The sequence below is a fragment of the Heterodontus francisci genome, chromosome 37 (assembly GCF_036365525.1).
Source record: "Heterodontus francisci isolate sHetFra1 chromosome 37, sHetFra1.hap1, whole genome shotgun sequence".
In the NCBI taxonomy this organism is placed as follows: domain Eukaryota; kingdom Metazoa; phylum Chordata; class Chondrichthyes; order Heterodontiformes; family Heterodontidae; genus Heterodontus; species Heterodontus francisci.
The window spans coordinates 26,040,967-26,052,391 of record NC_090407.1 but is presented as its reverse complement, the minus strand read 5'-3'; the positions used below and the strand labels follow the sequence as shown (position 1 = coordinate 26,052,391).

Below are 11,425 nucleotides of genomic sequence, written 5' to 3'. Positions count from 1 at the left end.
GTTGAAACAGTGCTGAAGCAGAAATTAACACAAATCTCTGTTCAAATAGATGGTAATTGACCTTTTAAAGGAGCCCAAAATTACCAGGAGCATTGAGATGGATATGATCCACCCTGTCTTCCTCGATCCCCTTGCTGTGATGAGGCATCTCTGCCAGAGGCAGGCCCAAGAGGCAGGTGTAGCCCAGGGGGAAGTTCCCAGAAGTGAGCAGCCACCAAGGCACAGAGTAGCCCAGAGATGTCAGCAAGTCTATAGGACTCAGACGACATACCTCCAGATGTCTAAGTGCCAGTGCCAGAGACGACTGCGGATGACCAGAAAGGCCTTCACACAGCTCTGCGCACTGCTGAATACTGACCTGCAACCAATGGGCTTTGATGGTCACCTTATTCCTGTGGTCCTCAGTGACAGTGGCCCTACACTGCTATGCCTCTGGATCATTCCAGGGATCCACCAGCGACCTGGGTGGGGGTCTCTCAATCCGCAGTGTACCACTGCATCAAGGAGGTTACTGATGCTTTGTACAGGAGGGCTGAAGACTATGTCCGCTTTAGGATTGACCATGAGAGTCAGGCCAAGAGGGCCATTGGATTTGGGGCCATTGCAGGATTCCCACAGATGCAAGATGTCATCAATTGCATCAAAGCTCCAATGGAACAACCAGCTGCATAGATAAACAGAGAGGGCTTTCATTCAATCAATGTGCAGCTAGTGTGCGACCACAGAAAGTGCTTCCTGCAAGTGTGTGCCCGCTTCCCAGGCAGTTGCCATGACTTGTTCATCCTGCGCTAGTCCCAGGTGCCACTGCTTTTCACTCCCCCTGCTCACCTTCAGGGGACGATTCTTGGGGATAAGGGCCCTGATGACATGGCTTCTGATGCCAGTGAGGAACCCAGCAATGATGCTCAAGAGTGTTACAACGTCGGACACGGCTCTACCCGAGCGACCACCGAGCAGGCCATTGGTATGCTGAAGATGCAGTTCCGCTGCCTCGATAGATCTGGTTGAACCCTGCAGTACGCACCAGACAGGGCTGGGTGCATCGTTGTAATCTGCTGCGTTCTGCACAACATCACAGTACAGATGAGGGAGACCTTGCAAGATGCAAAGGTACGGGAGCAGGACACATCCTCCAACAATGAGGACACAGAGGGCAGTGATGGAAGGCCTGCATGGCAAGCGGTGAGCAAGGGAGGCAAGGCTGGTAATTAGATAATGATGCGGTCCTGCTAGTGGATCTTGAGGATGCTGCGGAGGCAGCGCTGATAGAAGTGCTCTAGAAGGCATACATGATGGTGGTATAGGACCCATGACTCGGCACCATACAGAAGGATGGTGAGGACTACGGTTTTGTACACTTTGAGTTTGGTCTGTGTTCTGAAACTGTGGTTGCTCCACACTCGTTTGTAGGGTCTGCCGAATATACTGTTTGCTCTTGAGAGCCTATTGACCACTTCCTTGTCTATAGCGGCATCAAACGAGATGACGCTCCCCAGATAAGTAAATTGCTTGACAGCATTCAGCTCAGTTCCCTCGACCACAATGCTTCAGTTTTCTTTAAACTGATATTGCAATACAACATTATTACCACAAGGTGGTATGTTACTCTCAAGCACAAGAGGCCACAAAGATCACCATGTCCAGATTTAGTTCATCTCTCTCTCTCTGGAAAGCTATGATTCCCTGTCACAGCATTGAACTGTCTCTCGAGTTTTAATCCTCACTATCTTACTCAAGGGATCTTTGATCATTCATTGTGTGGAGAAATGTTTCCTGACTCCATAGAATGTTCCAGCATAGTAAAGGCCGTTACGAAAGAAAGACTTGCATTTATATAGCACCGTTCTTGACCAAAGGACTTCCCAAAATGCTTCACAGTCAATAAAGTAATTTTTTGAAGAGTAGTCACTGTGGAATTTAGGAAACACGCCAGTTGATTTGTGCACAGCAAGCTCCCACTAACAGCAATGTGATAATGACTCCATTGAAGTTCAGAAGAATGAGAGGTGATCTTATTGAAATGTATAAGATCCTGAGGGGGCTTCATAGGGTGGGTGCTGAGACGATGTTTCTCGTTATGGGGGAGTCTAGAGCTAGGGGACACAATTTCAAAATTAGGGATCTCTCATTTAAAACTGAGATGAGGAGAAATTTTGTTCTCTCAGAGGGTTGTTAGTCTGTGGAATTCTCTTCCCCAGAAAGGAGCGGAGGCTGGGTCATTGAATATATCCAAGGTTGAGTTAGATAGACGACAAGTGAGTCAACGGTTTTGGGGAGCAAGCAAGAATGTGGAGTTGAGGCCACAACCAGATCAGCCATGATCTCATCGAATGGTGGAGCAGGCTTGAGGGGCCGAATGGCCTACACCTGCTCCTGTTTCTTGTGTTCTTGTGTTATGACCAGATAATCTGTCTTTATGTTGTTGATTGAGGGATAAATATTGGCCAGGACACCAGGGGAGAACTCCCCTGCTCTTCTTCGAAATAGAACCATTGGATCTTTTATGTCCATCTGAGGGAATAATGTTACCATCTCCTGCCCTCTCTCCATATCGTTTAGTTTAGTTTAGTTTAGTTTAGAGATACAGCACTGAAACAGGGCCTTCGTCCCACCGAGTCTGTGCCGACCATCAACCACCCATTTATACTAATCCTACACTAATTCCATATTCCTACCACATCCCCACCTGTCCCTATATTTCCCTACCACCTACCTATACTAGGGGCAATTTATAATGGCCAATTTACCTACCAACCTGCAAGTCTTTTGGCTTGTGGGAGGAAACCGGAGCACCCGGAGGAAACCCACGCGGACGCAGGGAGAACTTGCAAACTCCACACAGGCAGTACCTAGAATTGAACCTGGGTCGCTGGAGCTGTGAGGCTGCGGTGCTAACCACTGCGGTGCTAACCACTAACTATCCTTTAATATTCACCGCCTTCAAATATCTGATATTAAATATACTTATAAAAGCATTTATGGGCTCATTTCTGACACAGAACTCCACATCCTAACCACCCAATCTAAAGGAATTTTTAAGAACCTCCCATTTCATTCATTTTGTGATTATTTTAAATTTGTGCTGCCTGGTGACCAATGGAAACCACCTGTCACTATTTACCTTATCATAACCTGTACCTTTATCAGGTCACACCCTCAAACCCCCCTCCGCCCAACCTTCTCAGTTTCAGTTCACCTAAATTCCTATAATGGGATACCCAAAACAGTACAATATACTCCAACAGTGACCCAACTAAGGCATTGTACAAGTTCACTAATATCTCCTTGGTTTTGTATTCCATGCCTCTCAGTCCAAAGCCAATGATTCTGTTTGCCTTTTTCACTGGTGAATTTATTTTCACTGTAATCGTCTATGTTTCTGTTAAACAAAGTTTGTCTGTTGCTGTACTCCATTTCAAATCTGATCAGCAGCCGTGAATTTGCCCTTTATCAGTTTGCACCTATGTCTCCTTCTGTAGGGTTAGCCTTTCCCACTCCACTTAGTATTTATATGTCTATTTGTCTGTTGAAGACATGTTATACACATCTGAATTAGCTTTGCGGAAAACACATTGAAATGAAAAATAGCCCATTCTATGCTAATAACCTACATCTCCAGGAATGGAGTGAACAAAGGCTTTTATAGACAGACTGACTCCAAAGCCAAGGCCAAAATAATAGGTGTGAAGTAACACCGATTTATCAGAATGGATCACATTCAGACGCCATCAGGTAACAATGGTTCCCATATCCTGGAACATTGTACGAATCACCCCAGGGGAGAAAGCCTTTAATCACTTGATCGACACCTGAACCTGACAAGTTTCTACCTTTAAAGGGATCTCTCTGGAGAGAGAGAGGGGGGGAGAACAGCCAGAGAAGGTCTCTTCTAGCCAGAACAGCTGTGAGACAGTTCCAGCTAAGCAGCAGCCCTGCTGATAACACCTTTTAACTACTGCAGCAGTGAAATTGCAAGGTGACTTTGGAACTCCCCACCTGCAAAAGTGAACCAGGATTTCCACCATCAAAGCTTAACTACAAGGAGCCAGCAACCCTTCATCCTTTTCAAGACAAAGAACTGGCCATTATTAATGTGTGAGTCTGAGTAGTCAATCTTGCTAGGCTATTCCACTGTGTAAGTCATTACAACTGAGATCAATTTTGTCCTCACCCAACATTCACACTCGTGCAAGAACCATCAGAGAGTGATGCCTGCACCATTGAAAGATTTCCTCCCGAAAAGCTGCAAAAGGTTTTTCTACAACAATTAACTCTTGTACCACAATTGGCCCCCAACTGCATGCTACCACACCACTCTGTATCTTTTCTTGCATGAGTGGGTGAGGTCGCGAGCATTTTTCGGTTATTGTGTAAAATAAATATTTATCTTTCTTTCTTAACCCTCAAGGAAATCGTTTGTCTATTTATTTGAAGCTTAAAATACTCAGGGACTAAAATTTTGAGTCCTGTACGAAGGATAAATATTGACCATGACACCAGGGATAACTCCCCTCTTCTTCTTGAAGTAGTATCATGGAATCTTTTATGTCCACCTGAGGGGGCAGATGGAGCCTCCGTTTAACATCTCATCCAAAAGATGGGACCTGTGACAGTGCAGCACTCACTCAGTACTGCACAGGTGTGTCAGCCTAGATTAACAATGAAACAAAAAGACAAAGAGATAAATGGACAGAAAGATAAACGGAGAGAGACAAACCAACCAGATAGTCAGATGGGCAGAACTTTCCCAATGTCTTGTGTTCCACAAAATTGTCTGAGTCCAGGCTTTAATTCTGTTCATGTAAAGGGTCACCAGGAAGATTCTTACAGATTGTGTATCCATCACTTGGGCAGCTTCCATGACTTAGCTTTCTGCGCCAGATAGATTCCAGGCAGGAGAATCTTAGGAAGAGAATTGTCTGATCAATGGATACTGGGTGTGCCAGCTGAATAGACTGGCGATTGTTCAGTGAGTCTGGATACTGCCTCATCTGTGCTTAGTTTGCTAATCTCAAACAGGGTACTAGAAGGAAAATTAATATTGGCCTCTGCATCTCTAGGTTAGGAAGGGGGATGGGGGGAAAATCATCCAGGGTTCTCACTCCCAATCCCTCTCTGATCGTTCATGCACGAGTGTGAACGTTGGGTGAGGACAAGATTGAGCTCAGTTGTAATGACTTACACGGTGGAATAGCCTAGCAAGATTGACCACTCAGACTCACACATTAATAATGGCCAGTTAGGTGAGGTACTGACCCTAGCTGTATCCATAAACTAGAGATAAGATTATGATGGAGACAGTGGTCAGAAGGCAGAGATGGGAGAGGGACCTTGTGAAATGAATGAGTGAAATATTTTTGCTGATGCTTTCCTCGATGAGCTGTCAGCTCTGCAGAAGTTACTAAATATTTACTTAATTACTGACAGCTTGTTCATCACTCTCATCACTGGGGTATAAATTGCTGCTAAGCGACCAGGCTTTAAGACCCAGAGGAGTCCAGCATCAGGGGCAGGAGCTGGTGTGCCATCTGGAGTTTGTTTCAGTCAGACTCACTCGGAGAGCAGCTGGAGAGTTCCACTAGTGGATCTGGTAAGAAAGATCAATATATGCTGGATAGTGTGTGGGGGAGTATGCCTGCCTTCAGATCCACAAATGCAGGCTGATCACTAACTTCTGTCCTTCTCTTTGTACTTTCCTGCAGTCTGTGGCACTCTGATCACATCAGGTTCTGACTTTAGATAAAGCTTCAAAATCTGCAGCTGCAAGGGGAACTGCATTTCATATCTGTTTATGTTAAATAATTAGAAACTCTCGGGAGCTGTACAAAATAAACTTTAAACGAAGATGGGGTGGGAAGTCGGGCTGTAGGAAAATGTGTTTTGTGTTTCTTTTTGTCCTGATTAAAGACAAGACTGGAATTACCCTGCGAGGTGTGAATGATTCCTGGGCTCTTGTGTAGAATTTGTGCTCTAAATAATTGTCTATCCAACAATATTTCAGCCTGATGCATACTGATATTCCTTTACCAAAAAATACCTCATGCTGGTCCCTGAATTGTAGCTTCCACTTGAATCCAACTCCTTTTTTTTCCACTTGGAAATTAAAAAGTTAATTTTAAGAAGAGTGCTTGAAAAAGAAACTGTAACTCAGAAGCCAAGGCTCTTTGTTCTCCTGAGCTCAGAAGCCCAGAGATGTGGGGCTGGAGGTGGGGGAGGTGTGTATGTGTGTGTATAGTGGGGGGTGGGGGTGTGGGGGTAGTGGCCGCAGTTGGAGGATACACAGTAATTACACCCAGATGTGTGCTTTAGCAACTGCAGATCTGCCAGAACACAGCAGGGAATCCTGCAGAGAAAGCTGAACTGTGAGGCTTCGAAATGACACAGACCTGGCTTGCAGCCCTGAAAGGGCTGGAATCTCATCCAGTGATCTCCCACAGGATGAATTCCATTTTACCAATGGAGATACTGCTTCTAAACCATTCCTTATGCGTTTTGCCATCGTGTTGTCAACAGCAATCTTAACACCTTTGTAATGTCGTCAAAATGCCCCAAGGTGCTTCGCACTATTGAACAGCATTTGAAACCGAGTCACATAAGGAAATATTGGATAGGCAACTAAAAGCTTGGACAAAGAGGTGGGTTTTAAGGACCATTTAAAGGAGATGAGAGAGGTAGCGATGCGGTGAGTTTTAGCGAGGGAATTATGGAGCTTAGGGCACAGACAGCTGAAGAATGTGGCCACCAATGTTGAGGGGATGCACAAGAGGCTAGCGAAGTGCACATACCTCCTGAACCATGCGGCAAGGTCACAGATGCTAAACGCTATCAAAACCACACACTAAACAGGGTAAATAACAATTTATAATATGACAGGGGTAGTACCAGAGGACTGGAGGATTGCAAATGTTACACCCTTGTTCAAAAAAAGGAAATTACAGCCCGGTCGGTTTAATGGCAGTGCTGAGAAAGCTTTTAAAAACAATAATCTGAGAGAAAATTAACAGCCACTTGGACAAGCAGTGACTAATAAAGGAGAGCCAGCACAGATTTGCTAAGGACAAAGTGCGTTTGACTATCTTGATTGAGTTTTTGATGAGGTAACAGCGTGGATTGTCAAATGTCAAACTGTTTTATAATGCTCCTGTGATGCCTTGGGATGTTAAAGGTGCTTTTTAAGTACAAATTGTTGTCAGATGAGGGCAGTGCATTTGATGTTGCGTATATGGACTTTCAAAATGTGTTTGATAAAGCACCACATATTAGGCTTGTTCACAAGATTGAAGGCCATGGGATAAAAGGGGCAGTAGCAGCATGGATACAAAATTGCCTAAGGGATAGTGGTGAATGGCTGGCTGTTTTTTGGACTGGAGGGATGTATGCTGTGGTGCTCATCAGGATTCAATATTAGGACCACTGTTGGTTTTGATATACATTAATGGCTTGGGTGTACATCAATATGCCACCGTTATCAGTGCTTATGCCCCAACCCTTGATTCCGCTGAAGATGTTAAGGAAAAGTTCTATTCTGATCTTGATGAAGTCCTCACTGCCATTGCAAAAGAAGAAAAGGTCATCCTTCTGGAGAACTTTAATGTCAGGGTCAGCTGTGACTCTGATGTCTGGAGAGGAACCATTGGGCAAAACAGTGTGGGAAAAGCCAATGCAAATGGTGTCCTCCTGCTGACAAAATGTGCTCTTCCACGAGAAGGGTAAATATTGAGGCATCCTAGATCAAAGCACTGACACCCCCTGGATTATGTCATTGTTCAGTTCAAAGATCAAAGTGATGTCTGTATCACTTGATCCATGCAGGGAACTAATGCCGACTGGACAGATCACCGACTTGTTCGATCGGTAATGAATGTCAACCTTGCACCAAGACATCGCAAGAACCAAAAGTCCAAGAGGAAGACGATTAATGTCTCAGCCCTAAAGCAGCCTGACCGAAGAGAGGAATTCCAAGTACAGCTCACATCCAATCTGGAAAATCCTCACGTCAAAGATTTGGATATCCAAGAAACTTCATCACAATCCCGCAATGGCTCCATGATGATACGACTGCATCTGTGTTGAGTTGGAGATCTGAAACAGACGCCTTCAAAATCCAGACTGGGGTCAAGCAAGGCTGCATGACAGCCCCCATACTATTTACAATCTCCTTATGGTGGCTATTCACCTCATCAAAGATCAGCTGCCCTCTGGTATGAGAATTAAATACCGCCTAGATGGAAAACTCCTTAACCTCAGTTGCCTCCATGCCAAAACTAAACTGACCACCATAGATATCCATGATCTACAGTTTTCAGATGACTGCAGTGTCGTTGCCCACTCTACACTTTATTTGCAAGCCACTCTCGATCTCTTCAATTCGGCATACAAGAGACTCGGCCTGGCCTTGAATGTTGCCAAAACAAAACTCATATCAACCCACAACTGGTCAGCCAAATATTCCACCTCCCATATGTGTTGAAGGAGAGACTTTGCAAAATGTTGAGCACTTGCCATACCTTGGCAGCCACCTCTCTCAAAAGGCCGCCATTGACGAGGAGATCCGACACCGGATCAGCTGCGCCAGCTCAGCCTTCTATAAACTACAGCAGCATATGTTTGACAACAAAGGCCTCCGCAAGTCAACAGAAGTCCTAGTGTACAGAGCAGTTGTCTTCACCATACTCCTGGACTATGTATTAGCGACACATAACAGAGCTAGAGAAATTCCATCAGCAATGCCTCTGCCGTATCCTCCGGATTCAATGGGAGGACTGTCGAACAAATGCTAGTTTCCTTCTTGAAGGCAGCTCCATAAAATCAACTGCGATGGACTGGACAGTGCGCCCAGATGCCCGAAAACCGTCTCTCTTGCCTCAACTTTTTCTCAACTGTCAAATGGCCAGCATTCAAGGGGAGGACAAAGAAAACTCTTCAAAGACACTCTGAAACTCTCTTTGAAGCACGGCAGCATTGACATTGATAACTGGGAGGAGCTTGCTACCAATCATTCAAAATGGCGACAACTTGACTATCAAGCTGCGTCATGCTTTGAGTCCAAACGCCTTAATGATGAGGCAGAGCAGCGGTAGAGAAGGAAAGAAAGGAAAGCAAATCCTGCACTCCAGAGCCCACTGCCTCATGGGAAGACGTGCCCCATGTGCCCAAATATCTGCGGGTTGAGAATTGGCCTGTTCATTCACATGATGTCCCACGGCAGAAACTCGCAACCCTGAGTAGACGTCATCCTTGAATTGAGGGACAGAGTACAATTTTCAAATTTACAGATGTCATAAAAGTTGGAAATGTAGTAAACAGTGAGGAGGATAGTAATAGAGTTCAAGAGCACATAGACAGTCTGGTGGAATGGACAGACACATGTCAGATGACATTCAATACAGTAAACTCTGAGGTGATACATTTTGGAAGGAAGGATGAGGAGAAACAATACAAGCTAAATGGCACCATTGGATTTTTTAGATCTACCTAAATGGGTAGATTAAACCTCAATTTAATGTCTCATCCAAAAGGCTGCACCTCCAATGGTGTAGCACTCCCTCAGTACTGCACTGGAGGGTCAGCCCAGGTAAGAGCGTGAGCCTGAGTCACTGAGCCCTGATTCAGGTTGAATAGTAGCCTGCAAAAGGAAATTGGATAAATACTTGAGGGAGAAGGAGTTGCATGGTTGTGGGGAAAGAGCCGGGGAGTGAGATTAAACTGGATTGTTCCTTGAAAGAGCCATTGCGGATGTGATGGGATGGATGGCCTCCTTCTGTGCTGTACTATTTTATGATTCTGTGACAGAGGCTCACTGTACCGAGCAGAACATTGCATGAGGTGGGACGTGAGGATATCATGAGGTGATGTCCTATTGCTGTGTCACAGTGCTACAGATGGCAGAGTATCACTCTGTGCAGCCCCATACTGTGCATTACTCACTCCTGATACCCCAATTACGCTCAAGACAGGCAGCTCTATTTAAGCTGCTTTTGGCCCTTCTTTGCTGCGTTCACTGTGAGGCCTGGTGCTGAGTCATTGTTGGCTGCGGCTGGTTGTGAACCACCCCCTCCCCTCAGGAATCACTTTGAACTGTTATCTTGCCTGGGGCAATGGTATTCCTTGTGGATTGCGTGGTTTATTCCTTTAAAGTGCTCACTACGATCAGACTGAAGAATGAAAGCAGTTCTCTTTTCCTCAGCGGAAATGGGATGCTAAACTATTTGGCAAAGTTATGTCCCAGAAACTCTCAGTCAGATAGCACAAGGACTCCCTGCTCGCCATTCACAGGAAAGAGGATGGTAGAATTTGATTGTACAAATTGTGGGACACTTTCCATCAGCAGAATCACAAAGTTGGAACGTATAAAGGTGCAAAATTGATGCCAGGTGTCTATGGCTATCTCTACTGAAGTAGGAAATGTGTTTTTTTCCCCCACCAACTCTCTCTGCTTCGATTCTAACTCTTGCTGGGGTTCTGTGCCAAGGGTTGCCTTCCACCCTCATCTAAGTGGGTATTCCTCATGTGTGAGGTTAGACAAGAGTGTCATTGGGATTACAGTTAAACCAGATTTTTTTGTTTTCACTTGACCTCCACATTTGTAGATTTTTCAGTAGGTGTCAGCGAGAACCCAGGCTGATCTCACATTCCCCCTCAAGCCTGTTGTTGCTATCCTGGCTGAGATTAGCTAACTCCAGCTCACTAAATACATCCTGGATACCGGACATACCAGTGATTTCAAGAGAGCTGAACTAGGAACCCAGTGCACCAATAACTGAGAATGGACGGAAATCGGGGCTGTGAGCATGAGGTTAGAGAGTCAGCCAAAACACACAACCTCCCCCATAACTGGATTAGCCTGCTGCAGAAACAGAAGCAACAGCTGTAAGAGTCCAAAAGAACCAATGCAATAGATAACCACAACAGAAACCCTCTGAGTTAAGTATTGTGCTGGATGTGAAGAAGAGTGGAAGCACCGAAATATGGTGAATGTCTGAAAGGGCCAAGTAAATTGACAACATGTGATAGAAACCCCAATACTCGAGGAGTAAAAGGTCTGAGGCCTATCTGCATTCAGGTTCTATTCACTGACAACTTGCACTCATCATGTTGGAAAGTTGTCCTGCACATTTTGCTTGGAGGGGATGAAAAATGGACACCAGGTGGGAAAGAGGATGTGGAACAGGTTTGTGGTGTGGATCAAAGAGCAAGGTCTTTAGCAAGGTTTTGAAAGTAGGAGTGAGGAGGTAAGGTCGAAGGATTTTGCAGAGGAGTTCCAGAGAGCAGGGGCATGGTAGCTGGAAGGACAGGGCAGAGTCCTGGAGTAAATTGATGGGGGCAGAATATCGAGCTAGACCTGGAAATCCCAAGTAGCTGCCTCAACGATAATCTTTTGGGATCTCCTGCGGGTTTGGGGCAAGCAGGCCATTTTGGCTCCTTG

General features: G+C 45.3%; 1 protein-coding gene across 2 annotated transcripts in view; it reads left to right on the top strand.

The window, feature by feature from the left end:
• The first annotated feature begins 5,545 nt into the window (after positions 1-5,545).
• Positions 5,546-11,425, top strand: part of mfap2 (microfibril associated protein 2) — a 38,076-nt gene continuing 32,196 nt past the window's right edge. For both annotated transcript variants that reach the window (XM_068017387.1, XM_068017386.1), the window contains exon 1: positions 5,546-5,590. The gene's annotated coding sequence lies outside the window, so the exon portion shown is untranslated. The remainder of the gene's footprint in view (positions 5,591-11,425) is intronic.